Genomic DNA, 25,054 nt, shown 5'->3' on the forward strand with positions numbered 1-25,054 from the left:
TGTGATCTCATCCCTTCTATGTTGAAGAGATTTGGTCATCAGAATGAATGATGATGCAGCTAGGGGTGCTCCTCGATGATCCACAAAGATTGTCGATAAAAACAATCTAGATATCTTTTTTCTAATTTTTTTACAAAACTGTATAATGAATGGTTATGTGGCATGATCAGAATTGACTTAAAATAGTTGCTTGGCCCAAGACTGCGATAGAGATGAATTAATATAGGGAGCAACAGTTATGCATCTGGGGACCCTCAACGATCTTGCCAGTGTAGTTGGCACTCTTGTAAGACATGCGACTGCAAAGGTACAGTCACAGTTTAACTGTAGCATCTGTGGGGAATAGTTTTGCTTCACGTTGATAATGTAGTTTTATTGTAAATGCAACCTGAATCTGGAGTCAAAGCCCAGTCAGACACTGGAGTGAGACTCCCTGGAGGAGGTCATTTAACTCCTTTGCTTTTGTCAGATGATGTGGAGATGCCGGTGATGGACTGGGGTTGACAATTGTAAACAATTTTACAACACCAAGTTATAGTCCTGCAATTTTATTTTAAATTCACAAGCTTTCGGAGGCTTCCTCCTTCGTCACCTGACGAAGGAGGAAGCCTCCGAAAGCTTGTGAATTTAAAATAAAATTGCTGGACTATAACTTGGTGTTGTAAAATTGTTTACATTTGTCAGATGAAGCCACTCAAACTACACTCCACCAGGTTAGTATTGGTGTGAAGCCGAAATCCCTTTGCAGTGGCACTAAACATGTAGTATGAGTGCATCCTGAAGGACAATCGCATTTAATGGACAAAACTCTGACATAAATATCACTACTTATTGTCTTAGTATTTAAATGGATGAAACTCTAAGTGGGGCCATTGTTAACAACCCACGTACCACACCCTCAGTGCGTTTCGTAAGGTCCTGCTGCTGATTTTAAAGTTGATAGCTCCACTGAAGTCCGTGTTGTACCTGTTTAAATGTGCTGCTGGGCTCCCCTTGGCTCCCAATTTTTAAAGTCAGTGGCTCCACTTACTGGCTCAAGAGTACACTTAATAAGACGGGCTCATTAAAATCAGCAGTTGTACAGGAGCTGCCGAGGTTAAAATCAGCTGGCTCCTGCACCAGCTGAATTTGGGGCTCCCCAGTGTAAACAATGTTACGGGCAGCACACGTGTACAATCCTGTGCATTATAAGAACCATACTCTGTTAATTGTACTATATTATTTTCTTTCCATTGCAATGCCAGATTCTGCAACTTCTCCATTCTCCAAATTGGGTCATAACCATCTACTATTTTAGTTTCCTACCCACATCCTCCTCGATGTTTTAGCTAAAGCTGCCAGACAGATAAACAGTTGAATAGAACTCACCTTTTCTTCCTCTGTTGTAAAGTTCTCCTTCCAGTGACATTTCGAATTAAAAGTCCTGCCCCTTTGATCATCTCAGTGAGTAATCCTGCACAAAAAATTTGCTTTTGTTGCATCTGACCAACATTTTCAAAACATAAACAAGAGTATTGAGAGTCACAACATGTCCAGGTGTCTCCTGTTACAAGATCAGTTGACAATAAAACAGTATATCTTTGACCTTTACCTTTATTGTAGTAAAAACTGCTGGCAGAGCTCCCCCCATGGTTTAGTAAAGTGATGCACAAGTATAATGGCCCAGAATTTGCTGACAAAATAAGGGCGAGTTCACGGCGCACGCCGTTATTAGTGCTTAAAAAACGCATCAATTTGTGGTGAGGAAGAGATACGCCATGAGTTGCGAATTGCCACAAGTTGCTGGACGATGTGTGCTGCTGCGCTGTTAGCCTCGCGAAAACGCGATCTCACCAATAACCTCCCTGTAAGTTTCAAGAAATTGTTGGATTTTTGCCCTAAATATGAATTAAATTTGCCGCAGAAATTTAAGACTGGTATTTCATGTTGTAAGGTCCTTTTTTAATGACAAGATTTATGTTCCTGCAATGCCACTCAACCTCGGAGGCCTAAAAAGGGAACAATTGAAACTGGAGTCTTATTCCTGTAGGTAGTAAATTGTTCCTAGAGGTTTTTAAAATTTAAAATTTAAAATTTTTGTACTGTCTCTTTTTCTCTCTCTTAATCCAATTTTTCTTTCCCTCTATTTTTCTTTCCCTATATTTTTCTTTCTGTATCTAATTTGACTTTAATTCACCCTATTTTCTTCTCTGTCATTCACTCTATTTCTTTCTCTCTCCTTAAATTTCATTGATTTAAGGAGATAGACTATTGGTCCCGTTCTTTACCATGGCCCGAGATGCCCCGTTGACCTCAATTTGCACTTCCAGCAATTTGCAGCGTATAAAGATATTTTAAGCTGATGATGAGGAAAGAAATCCAACTCGCAGGGCAAGCCACGACGTGCCCCGCTCCAGCAAATTCTGGCCCATTGTCTTTGTGGGCCACAAGTGCATAACATGGAGCATTATAAATCACATATAGTTGAAATTCATATTGCCGTTAATCTCTGCAGCTCGAGATACATATAAATTAACAGATCTTGGTGTTCTGATTTAGGATTTATCCACCAATGAGGCAACAGTGCTAAGAATAGTCCTTTCTAACTGGAAAGATTCAGATACGACATATCAGCAATTAACAAGTATAAGTGCAAATAGAATTGAATCTTATGTTCTGGGGCAACAAATGACCAATGAGCTACAGTTTAGACAGCTGGCTGATTGAGAAGTGTACCAGCTGGGAGTGCTGACCTAGGAAGATCCCAACTTTGATCCCTGGTCTATGCAGATCTCAGCCAAGATGCTACAATTGGCAGCAGTGCCTCCGGGTTGAGAAGGGAAAAATCAGCCAGGGTTTTGACTCCAGTCAAGATCATGAGATAAAGATGAGGACAGCCTTTTAGGTCATCCTTCCAGACTACCCTAGAGTGCCCTATTACAGTATCCAGTTGTTTCTTTTTAAATGATTCCAAAGTTTTCCAGCTCCGCTACTCTTTTATCCTGAGGTCTATTCCATTTGTTAATCACTTTGTGTGAAGACAAATTTCCTGATATCAGTCCTAAATTTGCTTTTTACTAATTTGAACCTGTGTCCCCTTGTTCTACTGTTCTGGTTTAGTTTGAAGTAATTTTCCAGATGTACCTTTTCCACACCATTTACTATCTTGTATATCTAATATAAGATCATCTGAGTTGCTATCTTCAAGGCTGAAAACCCCAATTTTTCCATTCATTCCTCATAAGTCAGCCCTCGGTTGAGCCTCATGACTCTCCTCTGTACTGAATCCTGGGTTTGAATGTCTCCATTGTGTCTCAGTGACCAAAACTGGACACAGTCGTCAATGTGTGATCTGACCAGAACACAATATAGTTTGAATATGTCTAGCTCTGCCATTTTGCAGTTCATTGAGATTGATTAAGAGGGGAAAAATAGATTATGAGAGTAAACTTGCAAGGAACATAAAAGTGGACTGTTAAAGCTTCTACAAGTATGTAATGGAAAAAAGGAAAAGGAGGTGGGGTGGCGTAGTTAGTAAAGAATGAAATCACAGCAATAGTGAGAAAGGATATTGGCTCGGAAAACCAAGATGTAGAATCAGTCTGGGTGGAGTTAAGAAGCACCAAAGGGCAGAAAACAATGGTGGGAGTTGTCTATAGGCCTCCAAACAGTAGTGGTAATGTAAGGGATGGCATCAAACAGGAAATTATAGATGCATGTAACAAGGGTACTACAGTAATCATTGGTGACTTTAATCTACATATAGACTGGCCAAACCAAATTAGCAATAATACTGTGGAGGATGAATTCCTGGAATGTGTATGAGATGGTTTTTTAGACCAGTATGTTGAGGAGCCAACCAGGGAACAGGCTATCCTAGATTGGATATTGTGCAATGAGAAAGGGTTCATTAATAATCTTGTGCGGTGTCCTTTAGGGAAGAGTGACCAAAACATGATAGAATTCTTCATTAAGATGGAAAGTGAAGTAGTCCAATCTGAAACTAGGGTCCTAAATCTAAACAAAGGAAACTACGAAGGTATGAGGAGTGAGTTGGCCATGATAAATTGGGAAGCTTCATTAAAAGGCATGACGGTGGATAGGCAATGGCTAACATTTAAGGAACGAATGCATGAATTGCAACAGTTACACATTTCTTTCTGGGACAAAAACACAAAAGGAAAAGCGGCCCAACCAAGGCTAACAAAAGAAATTAAGGATAGTATTCGATCCAAAGAGGAGTCATATAAAGTTGCCAGAAAAAGTAGCAAGCCTGAGGATTGGGAGCAGATTGGAATTCAGCAAAAAAGGACCAAGAGATTGATTAAGAGTAAACTTGCAAGGAACATAAAAGCAGACTGTAAAAGCTTCTACAAGTATGTAAAAAGAAAAAGATTAGTAAAGACAAATGTAGGTCCCTTGCAGTCAGAAACGGGAGAATTTATAATGGGGAACAAGGAAATGGCAGAACAATTAAACAAATACTTTGGTTCTGTCTTCACGGAAGAGGACACAGATAACTTTCCAGAAATGCTAGGGAACCAAGGGACTAGTGAGAAGGAGGAATTAAAGGAAATTAGTATTCGTAAAAAAAATAGTGCTCGAGAAATTAATGGGACTGAAAGCCGATAAATCCCCAGGGCCTGATAATCTGCATCCCAGAGTACTAAAAGAGGTAGCCATGGAAATAATGGATGCATTAATTTTCATCTTCCAAAATTCTATAGGTTATGGAACAGTTCCTGCAGATTGGAGGGTGGCAAATGTAACCCCACTATTTTAAAAAAGGAGGGAGAGGGAAAACAGGAAACTACAGACTGGTTAGCCTAACTTCAGTAGTAGGGAAAATGCTAGAGTCTATTATAAAGGATGTGATAACAGGACACTTAGAAAATATCAACAGGATTAAACAAAGTCAACATGGATTTATGAAAGGGAAATCATGTTTGACAAACCCACTGGAGTTTTTTGAGGATATAACTGGTAGAATAGATAAGGGAGAACCAGTATTTTTGTGGTTTATTTGGATTTTCAGAAGGCCTTTAAGAGGTTAGTGTGCAAAATTAAAGCACATGGGATTGGGGGTAATATACTGGCATGGATTGAAAATTGGTTAACAGACAGGAAAGAGAGAGTAGGAATAAATGGTTCTTTTTCGGGGTGGCAGGCAGTGACTAGTGGGGTACCGCAGGGATCAGTGCTTGGGCCCCAGCTATTCACAATATATATCAATGATTTGGATGAGGGAACCAAATGTAATATTTCCAAATTTGCTGACGACACAAAACTAGGTGCGATCATGAGTTGTGAGGAGGATGTACAGAGGCTTCAAGGCGAATTAGACAAGTTGAGTGAGTGGGCAAATACATGGCAGATGCAGTATAATGTAGATAAATGTGAAGTTATCCACTTCGGAAGGAAAAACAGAAAGGCAGTGTATTGTTTAAATGGTGATAGATTGGGAAATGTTGATGTACAAAGGGACCTGGTGTCTTTGTACACCAGTCACTGAAAGCAAACATGCAGATGCAGTAAGCAGTTAGGAAAGCAAATGGTATGTCGGCCTTCATCGCAAGAGGATTTGAGTGCAGGAGCAAGGCTGTCTTATTGCAGTTATACAGGGCCTTGGTGAGACCACACCTGGAGTATTGTGTGCAGTTTTGGTCTCCTTACCCAAGAAAGGATATACTTGCCATAGACGGAATGCAGCGAAGGTTCACCAGATTGATTCCTGGGATGACAGGACTGTCGTATGAGGAGAGATTGGGTCGACTCAGCCTGTATTCACTCGAGTTTAGAAGAATGAGAGGGGATCTCATTGAAACATATAAAATTCTGACAGGGCTAGACAGACTGGATGCAGGGAGGATGTTTACCCTGGCTGGGGGGTCCAGAATGAGGGGTCACAGTCTCAGGATACGGGGTAGGACATTTAGGACTGAGATGAGGAGAAATTTCTTCACTGAGAGGGTGGTGAACCTGTGGAATTCTCTGCCACAGAAGGCTGTGGAGGCCAGGTCACTGAATATATTTAAGAAGGATAGATTTCTAGACACAAAAGGCATCAAGGGATATGGGGAGAGAGCGGGAATATGGTATTGAGATAGAGGATCAGCCATGATCATATTGAATGGTGGAGCAGGCTCGAAGGGCCGAATGGCCTAGTCCTGCTCTTATTTTCTATATATCCGGTAGCTCCTGCTAGAAAGTGCATGTGTTGATGTTAAGTGAGAACAAGGTTGGCTTGGATGTGGTGCTTCCAACAACTGAATAGCCTTGTGGCACTCATTGTCGAGGCTCACACTTGGGAAGTGGCCACTTGGACAAGATACCTCAGAGCTGCAGGTGCTTGTGGAATTGTATCCCAGCATAAGTCTGTGCCTTGAGAAAATTGGAAAAGCAAATTTCTAGCGACAAACCTTTCACTGTGGACACTCTATCTGAGAGCTGTTCTTTGGCGGCATTCATGTATTTGCTACTGCAAAGGCTGATTTGGAGATGAATCTATCCTAAAAATTCCCGAATCTGAAAACAGTGCCTAATGAATGAACTCTTGAAGCTACACACTGCTGCAGGATACATCCAGATCATTAAGAGTTTGTGCCACATTCCAGATAAATGCCCACTTGTACATATGGACAACACCAAGTTTACTTATCCATGGGGAAGATTTTAGTGGTCACAACATGGAACAAATTGCCCACGCACTCCTGTTAGCAAAGCACATGTGTGGCTTTTCCATTCCTCTAGGGGTTTGAATGGCTTTCTTAAGTTTGCTGTCCCCTCTGTGGTTAAATGTGATACTAAATGTTTGTCCTGTTTACATAGGACATGCGGGAGTATTGAATTTTGTATTTAAAACGTCAACACCATTCTCATAGCAGTACCACAATATTTTACCATGGTGGGGGGGAAACAAATCAATGTCCCCCTTCACACAAAGTTGTGTTTTGTTCAATATCGTATTTGATGAATTGCTGATTGTTGAAGAAGTCATTTTGATTCAGTACACAAGAAATAGGAGTAGGCCATATGGCCCCTCGAGCCTGCTCCGCCATTCAATAAGATAATGGCTCATCTTCGACCTCAACTCCACTTTCCTGCCCAATCCCCATAGCCCTTGATTCCCCTAGAGTCCAAAAATCTATCTCTCTCAGCCTTCAATATACTCAACGACTGAGCATCCACTGCCCTTTGGGGTAGAGAATTCCAAATGTTCACGACCCTCTGAATGAAGAAATTTCTCCTCATCTCAGTCTTAAATAGCCGACCCCTTATCCTTAGTCTACGCCACCTAGTTGTAGACTCTCCAACCATTTGAAACAGCCTCTCAGCGTATACCCTGTCAAGCCCTCTCAGAATCTTACATGTTTCAATGAGATCACCTCTCATTCTCCTAAACTCCAGAGAATATAGGCCCATTCTATTCAATCGCTCCTCATAGGACAACCCTCTCATTTCAAGAATCAATCTAGTCAGCCTTCGTTGCACCGCCTCTAAGGCAAGTATATCCTTCCTTAGGTAAGGAGACCAAAGCTGTACACCGTGCTCTAGATATGGTCTCACCAAAGCCCTGTACAATTGTAGCAAGACCTCCTTACTCTTGTACTCCAATCCCCTTGCAATAAAGGCCAAGGTACCATTTGCCTTCCTTATTGCTTGCTGTACCTGCATGTTAACTCTGTGTTTCGTGTACAAGGACACCCAAATCTCTCTCAACACCAACATTTTAATAGTTTCTCACCATTTAAAAAATATTCTGTTTTTCTATTCTTCCTACCAAAGTGAATAACCACACATTTCCCCACATTATACTCCATCTGCACTTTCTTGCCCACTCACTTAACCTGTCAATATCTCTTTGCAGACTCTTTGTGTCCTCCTCACAGCTTACTTGCACATAGCTTTGTATTGTCAGCAAACTTGGAAACACTACCCTCGGTCCCTTCATCTAAATCATTAATATAGATTGTAAATAGCTGAGGCCCAAGCACCAATCCTTGCAGCACCCCACCAATTACAACCTGCCAACCTGAGAACGACCCATTTATTTGTACTTTTTTTTTGTCAGTTAACCAATCCTCAATCCATGCTAATATATTACCCCCAACCCCATGAGCCCTGATTTTATGTAACAACCTTTTATGTGGCACCTTATCAAATGTCTTTTGAAAATCCAAATATACTACATCCACTGGTTCCCCTTTATCTACCCTGCTAGTTACATCCTTAAAAACTCGGCTCCAGACCTCATTACAGCCTTGGTCCAAACATGGACAAAAGAGCTGAATTCCAGAGGTGAGGTGAGAGTGACTGCCCTTGACATCAAGGCAGCATTTGACCGAGTTTGGCACCAAGGAGCCCTAGTAAAATTGAAGTCTATGGGAATCGGGGAAAACTCTCCAGTGGCTGGAGTCATACCTAGCACAAAGGAAGATGGTAGTGGTTGTTGGAGGCCAATCATCTTAGCCCCAGGACATTGTTGCAGGAGTTCCTCAGGGCAGTGTCCTAGGCCCAACCATCTTCAGCTGCTTCATCAATGACCTTCCCTCCATCATAAGGTCAGAAATGGGGATGTTCGCTGATGATTGCACAGTGTTCCATTCCATTCGCAATCCCTCAGATAATGAAGCAGTCCGTGCCCGCATACAGCAAGACCTGGACAACATCCAGGCTTGGGCTGATAAGTGGCAAGTAACATTCGTGCCAGACAAGTGCCAGGCAATGACTATCTCCAACAAGAGAGAGTCTAACCACCTCCCCTTGACATTCAACAGCATTACCATTGCCGAATCTCCCACCATCAACATCCTGGGGGTCACCATTGACCAGAAATCTAACTGGACCAGCCATATAAATACTGTGGCTACAAGAGCAGGTCAGAGGCTGGGTATTCTGCGGCGAGTAACTCACCTCCTGAATCCCCAAAGCCTTTCCACCATCTACAAGGCACAAGTCAGGAGTGTGATGGAATACTCTCCACTTGCCTGGATGAGTGCAGCTCCAATAACACTCAAGAAGCTCAACACCATCCAGGACAAAGCAGCCCGCTTGATTGGCACCCCATCCACCACCCTAAACATTCACTCTCTTCACCAGCGGCGCACGGTGGCTGCAGTGTGTACCATCCACAGGATGCACTGCAGCAACTCGCCAAGGCTTCTTCGCCAGCACCTCCCAAACCCGCGACCTCTACCACCTAGAAGGACAAGAGCAGCAGGCACATGGGAACAATACCACCTGCACGTTCCCCTCCAAGTCACACACCACCCCGACTTGGAAATATATCGCCGTTCCTTTATTGTCGCTGGGTCAAAATCCTGGAACTCCCTTCCTAACAGCACTGTGGGAGAACCTTCACCACATGGACTGCAGCAGTTCAAGAAGTCGGCTCACCACCACCTTCTCAAAGGCAATTAGGGATGGGCAATAAATGCTGGCTTCGCCAGTGATGCCCACATCCCATGAACGAATTAAAAAAAAACATGATTTCCCTTTCATAAAACCATGTTGTCTCTACCTAATCATATTATGATTTTCTAAGTGCCCTGTTACCACTTAATAATGGATTCCAGCATTTTCCCAATGACTGATGTCAGCCTAACCGCCTGTAGTCCCTTGTTTTCTCTCTCCCTTCTTTCTTGAATAGCGGTGTTACATTTTAGTATTTGTTTATGTTCCCTCTTTTGGCACAAACACTGTGGTGTCCTTAAAAAAAACATTTTCTGAAGTGGCATTGAAATATATCCTATTGTCTGCACAATTGACAGATAGTATTTGGCTTCAGGAATGGAGTATTTGAATCGACTATTCCAGAAGGATCTCTGGCAGACTCTCTAGTTAAATTATTAGAAGATTGAACTGTTGCTTCCCTAGAGTTTGTTGATTGCTCTGGAATCCATTTTGTTGTCACTTACTATTGTGGACTATAAAAGGAAGAAAAAGAGCAGCCAGCATTTGTCATCTGCATTGGAAGATGGTTAACCTACTCCACATTAAAATGAGATGTAAAAGAAAAGGGGTTAAGTGGGTAGCACAGAAATTGTTCCTGTCTCCCACTGTTAACACAATGAACAGTCACAAGGGTTATACACCTGAACATTCAGTACTGCGTGCGATACTGCCTGGGGTTGCTCCAATGTGATACTGTAGTAAATATTGTAACAAACCTGGTTATTCTAATATCCTCGTAACAAACTCGAGTTACTACAAGGTTCATTCTAACAAACTCCTAAACTAAACCTTTAATATGTGAGAAACTTGCCACAAATCTAATTATAATTTTAGTTTTAATACAAACCTTTAGCACTTTTCATTGTTATTGACATAACACTAAATTGTCAGAGGGGGATGAATGGGGAAATGCCAGCACAAGGCTACTTTTCACCTTTCCGTGGCTCCGTGCCTTGGATCTCCAACATACCATGTGATACTTTTCTCAAGCAAAACAACTGTGTTGCCTGATGGTTTATTTTTGTAGGATTTCATTTTTTCAGAAAATACTTGCATACATTATTGTATAGCTGACCCTTACCATGGAGCTCCCATTCTTAACAGTGTCTCATTCCAATGAGCTATCTTGGCACTGGATTTCGCCTGCTCAGGCCAAGAACTCTTCTTAACGTTTTGCTTGCTGGCTGTTTTAAAAAAAAATCCAGTGTCTCAGTGGTTATTCCTTAATTAGAAACAGCAACAAATGGCCCTTGTAATGAGGGTTCCTTATGTAATGTGGTTTTTAGACTTGTAGCTAATGTACAAGAAGTATAGAGCTGGATATGGGAATTCAGTTCAGTTCACAAAACAGATCTAAAAATCATTATCAATTAGTGCTGCATAAATTAACAATGTGTGAATGAACCCATCTGTCACACCTTGAGATTTTTGATTATTCAACTAGGTGAATTTCAGGTTAATTTATATTAAAATGTTGCTATTTTAAGTTAATTCAGTGCACAAGTGGTTAAATCCACACAGTAAACAAGCTGTCTGGCTAGATGCAGTGGTTGGCAGAATTGTGTTTCTCGCGCACCGTATCACTTTGGGACACTGGGGTTTGTTAATACATTCCAGTGATGCCCACACGTACAACGTTGGAATGGCTTTGTTCATTTGAACCCAGCGGGAGGTAGCTCCCAATCAACCCACACCCACGAGGGCAGTAGCAAATTTTATTGGCAGTTCAACTAGCCAGTGCCCAACACGGAGAACAGGGGGAGGATCAGAGGCCAAGTCTTGGGCTTGCTGTTGAGTGGGAACAAGGTCAGTCTGCAGAAGTTTGGATTTAGAAACTTGTAGGAGAGGCAGCCAATCAGTTCAGTGAATACAATAGGAATTAAATTGAATTTCACTGAAAACTGTATTCTATTAATTAATATTACGTGTAAAATAAATCAGTTTATAGACTTACATATGGCCTCATCTCATTGGTGTTTATCAGTCTGCCTTCCGGAAGATAGGAAAAATGCATTTGGGTGGCACATGCAAGATTACAGTACCCAATATACACAACAAGGGTTCTCATTGTTAACTGCCTGAAAGGTTGGTGGAAGTAGATTCAATTGTAACTTTCAAAAGGGAATTGGATAAATAATTGAAGGGAAAAAGTTTCAAAGACCCAGCACAGGCATGATGGGATGAATGGCCTCCTCTGTCCCTACTATGATGATAAAGCCCAGGATCCCATATGCTTTTTTAACAGCTGTCTCAACTTGTCCTGCCACCTTCAAAGATTTGTGTTTGTGCATCCCCAGGTTTCTCTGTTCCTGCACCCCCTTTAAAATTGTACCATTTAGTTTATATTGCCTCTCCTCATTCTTCCTACCAAAATGTATCACATCAGACTTCTCTGCATTAAATTGCATCTGCCATGTGCCTGCCTATTTCACCAGTCTGTCTTATGTCCCCCACGTTTTTTACTACATTTCCGAGTTTTGTGTCATCTGCAAACTTTGAAATTATACCCTCTATACCCAAGTCCAGGTTATTTTTTTTATATCTATTTATCTCTTGTCCATCCGAACTTGGATTGTGTCTTAAGGGTATTTTGCGCTACATAACACAAGGCTAAAGTATTAGCGGTTCAAGATTTGACGTTTTACTAAGTTAAAGCACTATATAAATGCAACTTGTTGTAAAATGACCCAAGGCACTTCATAGGAGTGTCATCAAACAAAATTTGACACCGAGCCACATAAGGAGATATTAGGACAGGTGACAAAAGCTTGGTCAAAGAGGTAGGTTTTAAGGAGCACCTTTAAAAGGAGGCGAGAGGTAGCGAGGGTTAGGGAGGGAATTCCAGAGTTTAGGGCCTAGGCAGCTGAAGGCACGGCCGCCAATGGTGGAACAATTAAAATTGGGGATGGGCAAGAGGTAAGAATGGGAGGAGCGCAGAGATCTCGGAGGGTTGTGGGGTTGGAGAAGGTTATAGAGATAGGGAGGGGAGAGGCTATGGAGGGATTTGAAAACAAGAATAAAAATTTTAAAATCGAGGTGTTGCCGGACCGGGAGCCAATGTAGGTCAGCGAGCACAGGGGTGATTGGTGAACAGGACTTGGTTCGAGTTAGGATACGGGCAGCAGAGTTTTGGCTGAGCTCAAGTTTATGGAGGGTGAAAGATGGGAGGCCAGCCAGGAGAATATTGGAATAGATGACTCTGGAGGTTACAAAAGCATGGTTGAGGGTTTTAGCAGCAGATGAGCTGAGGCAGGGGTGGAGACGGGCGATGATACGGAGGTCAGTACGGAGGCAGTCTTGGTGATGGAACAGATATGTGGTTGGTCGCTCATCTCGGTCAGTTAGGACGCCAAAGTTGCGAACGGTCTGGTTCAGCCTCAGACAGTGGCCGGGAAGAGGGATGGAGTCGATGGCTAGGAAACTAAGTTTGTGCCGCGGACTGAAGACAATGGCTTCAGTCTTCCTGATATTTAGTTGGAGGAAATTTCTGCTCATCCAGTACTGGATGTCAGACTAGCAGTGTGACAAATCAAAGGCAGTGGTGGGGTCGAGGGAGGTGGTGGTGAGGTAGAGCTGGACGTCAAACGTGGAACCTAACGTGTTTCCGGATGATGTCGTCGAGGGGCACAGATATTCTAATAGGATCCTCCTCCTCCATGCGGATAGCTCTTCTGTCTTTCGCGACCGGTGGGTGTCGCAGGATGTAAACCGTATAATCTGTCACGCCAGTGAGGTCCTGATTTAGTTTTACTTAATGCTTACAGTTTGATTGGAACTTGTGCAAGACCGTTTTATTAGTGGTGCCCTCCTCAGATTGAGGAGGCACTTGTTAATGCTGATTATTGTTTGGTGGCATTGGGGAATCTACTGCCACCTTTATTGGTCCAATTTAAATAGGCATGGCTTATTTTGTTGCTTTGCAGATACAGGCAACACATTTATTAAAATTGTAGCTGACAGCAGCCTGGCGACATTTCCTGTGTGTAGCATCATAGATGGTGGCACCTGGCTACAGTTCCCCACCTGGCGAGTTTCCTGTATTGACAACAACTTGCATTTATATAGCACCTTTTTAACGTAGTAAAACGTCCCAAAGCGCTTCACAGGAGTGTTATCAAACAAAATTTGACACCGAGCCACATAAGGAGATATTAGGACAGGTGACAAAAGCTTGGTCAAAGAGGTAGGTTTTAAGGAGTGTCTTAAAGGAGGAGAGAGAAGTAGCGAGGCGAAGACTTTAGGGAAGAAATCCTAGAGCTTAGGGCCTAGGCAGTTGAATGCACGGCCACCAATGGTGGAGTCATTAAAATCGGGGATATGCAAGAGGCAAGAATTGGAGGGGCGCAGAGATCTCAAGAGTTGTAGGGCTGGAGTAGGTTACAGAGATAGGGAGGGATGAGGCCAGGGAGGGATTTGAAAACAAGGATGAGAATTTTAAAATCGAGGCGTTCCTGATCCGGGAGCCAATGTACGTCAGCGAGCACAGGGGTGATGGGTGAAGGGAACTTGATACGAGCTAGCATACGGGCAGCAGAGTTTTAGATGAGCTCAAGTTTATGGAGGGTGGCAGATGGAAGGCCGCCAGGAGAGCATTGGAATAGTTAAGTCTAGAGGTAACAAGAGCATGGGTGAACCCTTGTTGTTCATGGGATTTCATTTTGCTTCATACCAACTGGTACTGCTGTTTACTCAGTTAAATAATGGTTGACAGCTGTGTTGCCTTCCTGCAGGGAAGGAGGGAGGAAAACTTCAGGTACTCTTGCACATCACCAAGCATCCAACTTGGATTGGCATTGTCAGGGGCCTGGGAGGAGATTGCCTTTCATCCTACCTGCAGTTACTGTGTAGCTCAGCGAGACCTGCAGAGGAATGATCGAGGTTTGCCTTCAATTAGCATTTACAATGGTGAGAATGGCAGTCTGGGCTTAAAAACTATGCACAGCAGCACATAACTATTATTGCTTGCTTCAACATCAACAAATGAGAATATTGCCTCTTTAGAATTCCTTATTTTGGCTTGATACTGGATTTTGTTTTGTCTATTGTCAGCATTGATTACCTCCAACTGAGATGTAGCACTGATTAAATGCAAAGTGAAACTTCCTGTAATTTGTCGCAACGATGGGATGTATTTAACCTTTACTTGTAATGCATGGAGGAGGGTAAATTCTCTTGCTTTTAACCCAACCTCAAAAAGGGCAGAAACAAAAACAGAAAATGCTGGAAACATGCAGCAGATCAGTCAGAATCTATGGAGCGAGCAGACAAATCCTCAAGAGCAGCCCCTGCATTCCACTGATCTTTCCATTTCCCATCTCCATGCCCCTGTGGTTTTGTGTCCTTCAGGACAAGGTTGAGTGACATCCCAAGCTCATTTCACTTAGGAGCCTTAACAACCATCGAGAAGAGAAAGCAAGGAGTTCTCCTGCACCGTTGCCTCTGGAGTCCCCCATGGGTCTATCCTTGGCCCCTTCCTATTTCTTATCCACATGCTACCCCTCGATGACATCATCCAAAGACACAACATCAGGTTCCACATGTATGCTGACTACACCTAGCTCTACCTCACTACCACCTCGCTCAACCCCTTCACTACTTCTGTGTTGTCACACTGCTTGTCCAACATCTGGTCCTGGATGAGCAGCAATTTCCTCCTATTAAACATTGGTAAGACCAAAGCCATCGTCTTTGGCCTCCGCCACTAACTCTGCTGCCTAGACACAGATTCCATCCCCCTCCCTGGCCACTGTCCGAGGCTGAACCAGACTGTTTGCAACCTTGGCATCCTTTTGACCCTGGGAGATGAATAGGATATCCTATTCATCTCCATCACAGAGGCCGCCTACTTCCACCTCCATAACATCGCCCATCTCTACCCTGCCTCAGTTTATCTGCTGCCGAAACCCTCTTCCATGCTTTTGTTCCCTCCAGACTTGTCTATTCCAATGTTCTCCTGGTCGGCCTCCCATCTTTCACCCTCCATAAACTTGAGCTCATCCAAAACTCTGCTGCTCATATCCTATCTCGCACAAGTCCCGTTCATCCATCACATCTGTGCTCGCTGACCTAAATTGGCTCCTGGTTCACCAACGTCTCGCTTTTAAAATTCTCATCCTCATGTTCAAATCCCTCCCTATCTTTGTAACCTCTTCCTGTTCTACAACTCTGCATTCATCCAACTCTGGCCTCTTGCAACTCTCCCCCACTTCCTTCGCCCCACCATTGGCATTCGTGCCTTCAGCATCTAGGCCCTAAGCTCTGAAATTCCCTCCCTAAATCTTTCCGCCTCTTCATCTCTCTCTCCCTTTTTAAGATGCTCCTTAAAAGTTACTTCTTTGACCAAGCTTTTAGTCACCCAACCTCATATCTATTTCTTTGGATCAGTCCAATTTTTGTCTGATTTATGCCCCGATGAAACGCCTCAGAGAGCAAGTTATTATCTTAATGGCGAGAAACTGGAAAGTACTGCAGTACAAAGGGATCTGGGGGTCCTAGTGCAAGAAAATCAAAAAGTTGGTATGCAGGTGCAGCAGGTGATCAAGGAGGCCAACGGAATGTTGGCTTTTATTGCTAGGGGGATAGAATATAAAAACAGGGAGGTATTGCTGCAGTTATATAAGGTATTGGTGAGACCACACCTGGAATACTGCATACAGTTTTGGTGTCCACACTTAAGAAAAGACATACTTGCTCTTGAGGCAGTACAAAGAAGTTTCACTCGGTTAATCCCGGGGATGAGGGGGTGGACATATGAGGAGAGGTTGAGTAGATTGGGACTCTACTCATTGGAGTTCAGAAGAATGAGAGGCGATCTTATTGAAACATATAAGATTGTGAAGGGGCTTGATCGGGTGGATGCGGTAAGGATGTTCCCAAGGATGGGTGAAACTAGAACTAGGGGGCATAATCTTAGAATAAGGGGCTGCTCTTTCAAAACTGAGATGAGGAGAAACTTCTTCACTCAGAGGGTGGTAGGTCTGTGGAATTTGCTGCCCCAGGAAGCTGTGGAAGCTACATCATTAAATAAATTTAAAACAGAAATAGACAGTTTCCTAGAAGTAAAGGGAATTAGGGGAGCGGGCAGGAAATTGGACATGAATTTAGATTTGAGGTTAGGATCAGATCAGCCATGATCTTATTGAATGGTGGAGCAGGCTCGAGGGGCCGATTGGCCTACTCCTGCTCCTATTTCTTATGTTCTTATGAACGTTTTACTACATTAAAGGTGCTAATATAATTGCAAGTTGTTCTCCGTCTGAGCCATATTTGAGCCCAATCCTCCGAGGTTAAAGAATGAGTCTAAATAGGATAGAGGTTCAAAGGGATCTAGGGATACAGATACACAAATCACTAAAAGTAGCGACGCAGATTATTAAGGCCATAAAAAAGGCAAATTCAGCACTGGTTCATTTCTTGAGGGATGGAATTGGAAAGCAGAGAAGTTATGTTAAACTTGTATAGTACCTTGGTTAGACCACACTTGGAGTATTATGCACAGTTCTGGTTTCCATATTATAGAAAGGATACAGAGGCATTGGAGAGGGTGCAAAAAAGATTCACAAGGATGATACCAGAACTGAGAGGATATCCTTATCAGGAAAGGCTGAACAGACTGGGGCACTTTTCTCTAGAAAAGAAAAGGCTGAGGGATGACCTGATAGAGGCCTTTAAAATAATGAAAGGGTTGATAGGGTAGATGTAGAGAAAATGCTTCCACTTGTGGGGGAGTCCAGAACTAGAGGTCATAAATATAAAATAGTCGCTAATAAATCCAATAGGAAATTCAGAAGAAACTTCTTTACCCAAAGAGTGGTAAGACTATGGAACACGCTACCACAAGGAGTAGTTGAGGTAAATAGCTTCGATGCATTTAAGGGGAAGCTGGATAAGCACATGAGGGAGAAAGGAATAGAAGGGTTTGCTGAAAAGGTTAGATGAAATAGGGAGGGAGGAGGCTCATATGGAGCATAAAGGCCGGCATAGACCAGTTGGGCAGAACGGCCTGTTTCGGTGCTGTAGTTTTGTTGTAACTCGATGTAACCTTTCCATTTTAGAGTTTGGAAAAAAACACACTTTAAGGAATAATGGGGCACTACATGAACAGGGTAACATAGTGCAATTCAGCAGTTACCAGCATTAATACCATGCTGAAATAAACTGTCCTTGGACACAATCTCTGCCCATACTTCAGAAATTGGAATAAATATTTTTGGGAAATGAATGGTGGTACTGGTATATTACATATGGTACACACCCACTATTAGACTGCACCTAAACAAGGAGTACTGTATTTTAAATAGAATTAGTACAGTATTGTAAATACTAGTTAGACATGAGTTAACTTGGAAAGAATTTTGGCTAGGGCATCGGTACAAGTTAGTCCTTTGGTTTTTTTTTACAGCTGCCCATGTCTGAAGTTGTTAAGTGGAGTAGGCCTCAAGCTGCTTTAGCAGTGGAAGTAAAAGCAAAGAGAAATCTTTCAGTTGATTTTTAGCCATTAGTTTTGTATTCAGTCGGATTGTGAGGTTCAGGTTACAGTTGACTGCAACCCAGACATAACGTGCAGTAGAAATTTTACTGCAGGAGCTTGAAGGAATTTCTTGAAGTCTTTCAAAGAGATGATACAAGTTCCTAACCAAGCTAATATTTCTTTCTTGGTGTAGCTGAAGAGGTGTTATTGCCTTAATGGGGAATTTTTATGCTGCCTTGGCCATGGATGTGGAGTAGCTAGCATTATATCTGTTGCAGTGCAAGTAAAGCTAAATGTAAAAATTCACAATAGAAGACAGAATTAAACCACTGATCACATCATTGCTCTTTCATCTATTTATAAACAAGGTAAAAGTATTTTACAAGATGCTTTGCACTCATGATCAAATACTGCCACCATCACAGTTACTCAAAATGTTATGTTTATATAACACACAGGCCTTGAGGGAATCCCTGCTGGGGGAGGGGACATCCAGGTCTAAGGAGTGGTGGAAGTGGGGCTCATAAGGTTTTACCAGGCCAGAGCTTGTGGCCTGGAAATCCCCTGAAGACAAATCGGTCCTCTTGTAAAGGTGGCTGATTAACAAGTCATTGCCATTTGAAGCCGGGCCCACCGGCTGCTCATCCACATGGCATCCAAACACTGCATCTTCCCACCGCCCTCGCCCCTCCCCACCCTCTTTCCAGGTGCCAGAGATGCACCTATACTGCTGCACTTGCCTGATTTATTTAGATAAGGAGACCCCATCCTGACTGCAGGTAGTCTGTCGGGGTCAGACATGTGGGCTGCCAGTAAGGCACGGGTCACTGAGGGGGTCACCAAGAGATCCTACTCCGCTGTAGTTACGGCTGCAGAGCAGGATCGAGGAATCACAGCCCCACAGTCTTCAATTAGGAAGTGGTGCTATAATACTTTGGTGCATGATTTGCATTGTGGGACAAACTTCGCAGCAAAAGGCAAATAAAAGTATTGTTGTAGTTTTGTTTCTGCTGCCAGCCATACCCTGTCATAGAATCATAGAAAATTTACGGCACAGAAGGAGGCCATTCGGCCCATCATGGTCTGCGCTGGCCGAAAATGAGCCACCCAGCCTAATCCCCCTTTCCAGCACTTGGTCCGTAGCCTTGTAGGTCAGGGCATTTCAGGTGCACATCCAAGTGCTTTTTAAATGAGTTGAGGGTTTCTGTCTCTACCATCCTCTCGGGCAGTGAGTTCCAGACCCCCACCACCCTCTGGGTGAAAACATTTTTCCTCAGCTCCCCTCTGATCCTTCTATCAATTACTTTAAATCTATGCCCCCTGGTTATTAACCTCTCCGCTAAGGGAAATAGGTCCTTCCTATCCACTCTATCTAGGCCCCTCATAATTTTGTACACCTCAATTAAATCATCCCTCAGCCTCCTTTGTTCCAAAGGGAACAACCCCAGCCTATCCAATCTTTCCTCATAGATAAAACTCTCCAGTCGTGGCAACATCCTCATAAATCTCCTCTGTACCCTCTCTAGTGCAATTACATCCTTCCTGTAATGGGGTGACCAGAACTGTACACAGTACTCAAGCTGTGGCCTAACCAATGTTTTATACAGTTCTAGCGTAACCTCCCTGCCTTAACCACCTTATCTACCTGTCCTGCTACCTTCAGGGATCTGTGGACATGCACTCCAAGGTCCCTCACTTCCTCTACACCTCTCAGTATCCTCCCATTTATTATGTACTCCCTTGCCTTGTTTGCCCTCCCCAAATGTGTTACCTTGTACTTCTCCGGATTGAATTCCATCTGCCACTTTTCTGCCCACCTGACCAGTCCATTGATATCTTCCTGCAGTCTACAGCTTTCCTCCTCACTATCAACCACACTGCCAAATTTTGTATCATCTGCAAACTTCTTGATCATGTCCCCTACATTTAAGTCCAAATCATTAATATATATCACAAAAAGCAAAGGACCTAATACTGAGCCCTGCAGAACCCCACTGGAAACAGCCTTCCAGTCACAAAAACACACGTCGACCATTACCCTTTGCTTCCTGCCACTGAGCCACTTTTGGATCCAACTTGCCACTCTTGGAACCCATGGGCTTGTACTTTTTTGACCAGTCTGCCATGTGGGACCTTGGCAAAATCCATGTAGACAACATCAAATGCACTACCCTCATCGAACCTCCTTGTTACCTCCTCAAAAAATTCAATCAAGTTGTCAGACACATCCTTCCTTTAACAGCTCCGTGCTGACTGTCCCTGATTAATCCATGCCTTTCTAAGTGACGGTTTATCTTGTCCCTCAGAATTGATTCCAATAATTTGCCCATAATTTGAGGTTTGACTGACTGGCCTGTAATTACTTGGTCTATCCCTCGCTCCCTTTTTAAACAATGGTACAATGTTAGCAGTCCTCCAATCCTCTGGCACCATGCCTGTACCCAGTGAGGATTGGAAAATGATGATCAGAGCCTCTGCTATGTCCTCCCTTGCTTCTTTTAATAGCCTGGGATACATTTCATCCAGGCCTGGTGATTTATCTACTTTCAAAGATGCTAATCCCCTTAATACTTCCTCTCTCACTAAGTTTATCCCATCCAATATTTCACACTCCTCCTTAACTACAATCTCTTTTGTGAAGACCGATGCAAAATATTCATTAAGAACCATACCAACATCTTCCGCCTCCACACATAGGTTACCTTTTTGGTCTCTAATAGGACCTGCTCTTTCCTTAGTTATCCTTTTGCTCTTAATGTATTTATAAAACATCTTTGGGTTTTCCTTGATTTTACTTGCCAATATTTTTTCACGCTCTCTCTTTGCTTTCCTAATTTCCTTTTTAATTTCACCCCTGCACTTTCTATACTCCTCTCGGCTTTCGGTAGTATTGAGTTCTTGGTGTCTGACGTAAGCTTTCCTTTTCTGCCTTATCTTACCCTGTATGCTCCTTGACATCCAGGGGGTCTCTATATTTGGCAGCCCCACCCTTTTTCTTTGTGGTAACATGTTTACTCTGCACCCCTTGAATCTCCCCCTTGAATGCCTCCCACCGCTCTGACATTGATTTACCTTCAAGTAGCTGTTTCCAGTCCACTTTTGCTAAATCACTCCTTAGCTCAGTAAAATTGGCCTTTCCCTAATTGAGAACTTTAACTCCTGTTCTATCTTCGTCCTTTTCCATAACTATGCTAAAACTAACTGAATTATGATCATTAGCACCAAAATGCTCCCCCACTGATACTCCTTCTACCTGCCCAGCCTCATTCCTAATACGTACTGGCTAAAAAAGTTCTCCTGAATGCAATTTAAGAATTTTATGCCTTCACTGTGTCCCAGTTAATATTAGGGTAGTTGAAATCCTCTACTATTACTGCCCTACTGTTTTTGCACTTCTCAGAAATTTGCCAACATATTTGCTCTTCTATCTCCCTCTGACTGTTTGGGGTGGGGGTGGGGAGTCCATAGTGCACTCCCAGTAGTGTGACTGTCTCTTTTTTGTTCCTTAGCTCAACCCATATGGCCTCATTTGATGATCCTTCTAACATATCGTCCCTCCTCACAGCTGTAATTGTTTCTTTAGCCAAAATTGCCACCCCCCCCTCTTTTTTATCCCCTTCTCTATCTTGTTTGAAAACCCTGTAACCAGGAACGTTGAGCTGCCATTCCTGCCCCTCTTTAAGCCATGCTCCTGTATTAGCTAAGGTATCATACAGCCACATGTCCATCTGTGCCCTCAGCTCACCTGCCTTATTCACTATACTCTTTGCATTGAGGTATATACCTTTTAAGCACTGCCAAACTCCTTTGTTGTTTATTTTCTAATCTTTGTTTCCTCTGCCTTCCAAACTCCCTGTGGGAAAATGTCATGTGGGAAAATTTCATATGGCCCAGTGATTGGGGAAAACCACATCGCTGAATGAATTGGTGACCAGAGTACTGCACTATGGTCACACACCTGTGATCAGAATCAATGGCAGGTGCCATTGATTCTATAGACGGTGTATTCACTGTTGCTGTGGAGATCTTTAGAGGTGCTTGCACAAAACCACCTGTTTGTGGTTTAGCACCTCTGTAGGCAGCAGTAACATCACTCGATTACCTCAGAGTTGTGGTCGAAGTTGGGACTGGTGTTAGCGGCAGTGCTTTCAGATAAATGCCGTACGAAGGTAACTATCACTGAAGTCCTGCCATTATTTGGAGAGAGACTCTGGAAACTACCTGTTAGGTTTTTAGTTTATCCAGTTCATAGGGCAGATGCAGTGCCTTTTTTTCGCCCCCACAGTTTGAATGTCACACACCTCTGCAATGAGGGTTGCTGCCGCTCAGACCTGACTCTTGTAATAATTTTATGAATATTGTATTGTTTGTACTCCATGCAGATTGTATTGGAAGCAGGGCTTGAATGCACTTAAATTTCCTCTCATTAAACTGGCAACATGCACAGTGAAACCTCATTTATAGTAGCAACAGGAGATGAATAAAGAAGGAACCTGCATTTATATCGTGTCTTTCGCGTCGTCAGGATGTTCCAAAGCGCTTCACAGCCAATAAATTACTTTTGACATTTAATCACAGTTATGTAGGCAAACATGGCAGCCATTTGTTAACAGCAGAGTCTTAGAAACAGCAAAGTAGATAAATGCCTCCCTCCCTTCACTCCATCACTGGTGGCTGTACGTTCAGCGGTCAAGGCGCTACCCTCTGGAATTCCATCTCCATGCCTCTTCCTTTAAGGCCTACTTAAAACCTAACACTTTGACCAAACTTTTGGTCACCTCCTCTACTTTCTCCTTTTTTTGTCTGATTATGACTCTGAAGTTTTGGGATGTTTTTCTTAATTAAAGGAGCTATAGAAATTCAAGTTGTAGTAAATCTTTTTCCTGGGCACTCTGGTCCGAACATCGGCTTTAGTGACTGCAGATCTTCCCTATAACTTGAAATTGGTGTACAGCAGGATGATGTTGGTATTGTGGGTGGACCTGTTGGTGTCTGGGGAATGGGAAGCAGGTTGTCATTTCAGGAATAAACCCTTTGTCAGACCCAGTTCTGGTGGGTGGAGGGATCTGCCTCTGGGGCTTTGGCCTGTTTTTTTTTCTTTACGACTGACGGACCTACTGTTTATTTTCAGCATTCTCTATTTTCATCTTGGACCCCCTGCATCTTTTTTTTAGTTCTTTCATTTTACTGTTTATCCAGGTAATTTGCAAAGTGTTGTCGTAAATTCTTTTCAGAGAATAGTGAGGCAGGTGCTCGGGCTAAGATTTTCTGAACTTAGCCTGAGAAACTCAGGAAGGAGGTAGGCCTGATCAGGAAGTCAATAGCCTTGTACAAACTTCTTTTAAAAAAAAAAATTGCCATATAGAAATAAGTATGGTTAAATGAACTATAGAGAACTGTATTTCTTAGGCAAATATTTGAGGATAAGGCCACCGTAGAATTGTAATTTGGGAGTATTCCTTTAAAAGTAAGATCCTGGATTAGGCGCTATAAACTTTAAATTGGCACTAGGAGGAATGTTTACTCAAAACTAAAACTAGTGTAAATAATTCTCCACTATATAGACATGACTGGCTGTTTTGCGATGAATTCATTTTAAACTCACAGCAAATACGCTCTTACAACTAAGTTCTAAATGGATGGAGTATGTGTGTGATGGCATGGATGATGTCTGTTGAATTCACCCTAATTAAATAATTTTATCGGTTTGAAATCTTTCTTTTTACTTATTATTATTTGTCACCTGCACTATGGCTTTCCTCTTAGGGTTCGGTGGCATTTTGAAGAGATGAATAAACATGGCAGATGGGTTTCTGGGATTAAGAACAAAGCCTTTTCTATGTACATATTAGGTAATGCACTAAAGCACAGCACATTCTGCTTCTCTGGATAGATTTAAGCATGGGAGTCTAATTTCCTCTGCTGGTGAACTGCTTAACACATTCATGTAAAATTTCATTCCGCACTGTTACCAGTGTGTTTTATTTTAAATCTGTTTACGATGGATTTAAAATGGTGCACAAAAGAATTTTACACATGCATTAACCATTGCAGTACCAGAGGAAATTAAATCTTCAGAAGATTGCAGTCCATTCCAATCCGGGAGGATACAAGATCTAAATTTACTAGAATAATGCATGGACTGACACATTTTCTTTGAGAGCAGGGAGAGAAAAATGGCTTTGAAGACCAAAATTTTGCCAGGCATTGTTGTGTACTTCAGAATTTGTATCATATTTTGACTGTTAGGACCATGAACCAAACCAATGTAAATTGGTTAGCACCAGGTCACATATGGGTCAAATGTGTGCCTAAAAGGTCAGTTTGGATGCACTTTTGTCATTAAGAAGTGTTTGGCAAACCATTTCTCTTCTGTGGACCCACATTGAGGACACATTAGAATTACATTATTCCATTCCACTGCCCTGAGACACTCAACAGCAGATACTTAACAAACCCTGTGATTAACTAACTGCTATGACAGTCATATTAAGAAGTCAATGTATTTCAAGACTACTTGACCTCCTCAGCCCATAAGAACATAAGAAATAGGAGCAGGAGTAGGCCATCTGGCCCCTTGAGCCTGCTCCACCATTCAACAAGGTCAGGGCTGATCTTCTACCTCATCGCCGTTTTCCTGCACCATCCCCATATCCCTTGGTGCCTTTAATATCCAGAAATCTATCGATCTCTGTTTTGAATGTACTCAATGACTGGGATTCTCTACCCCAGGGTGCTGTGGAGGCTGAAAGATTCACCACCCTCTGAGTGAAGAAATTTCTCATCTCAGTTCTAAATGGCCTACCCCTTATTCTGAGATTGTGACCCCTGGTTCTAGACTGCTCACCCAGGGGAAACATCCTCCCTGCATCTACCCTGTCGAGCCCTGTAAGAATTTTGTATGTTTTAATGAGATCACCTCTCATTCTTCTAAACACTAGAGAATACAGGCTTAGTCTACTCAATCTCTCCTCATACGACAATCCCGCCATCCCAGGAATCAGTCTGGTGAACCTTCATTGCACTCCCTCTATGGCAAGTATATCCTTTCTTAGGGAAGGAGACCAAAATTGTACACAATACTCCAGGTGCGGTCTCACCAGGCCCTATATAATTGCAATAAGACATCTTTACTCCTGTACTCAAATCCAC

General features: G+C 42.7%; 1 protein-coding gene across 1 annotated transcript in view; it reads left to right on the forward strand.

The window, feature by feature from the left end:
- The window catches only part of limd1a (LIM domains containing 1a), a 76,614-nt gene that overhangs the window by 2,964 nt on the left and 48,596 nt on the right, over positions 1-25,054 (forward strand). The gene's annotated exons all lie outside the window — the stretch shown is intronic.

Source organism: Heptranchias perlo, chromosome 2 (genome assembly GCF_035084215.1).
Source record: "Heptranchias perlo isolate sHepPer1 chromosome 2, sHepPer1.hap1, whole genome shotgun sequence".
NCBI lineage: Eukaryota > Metazoa > Chordata > Chondrichthyes > Hexanchiformes > Hexanchidae > Heptranchias > Heptranchias perlo.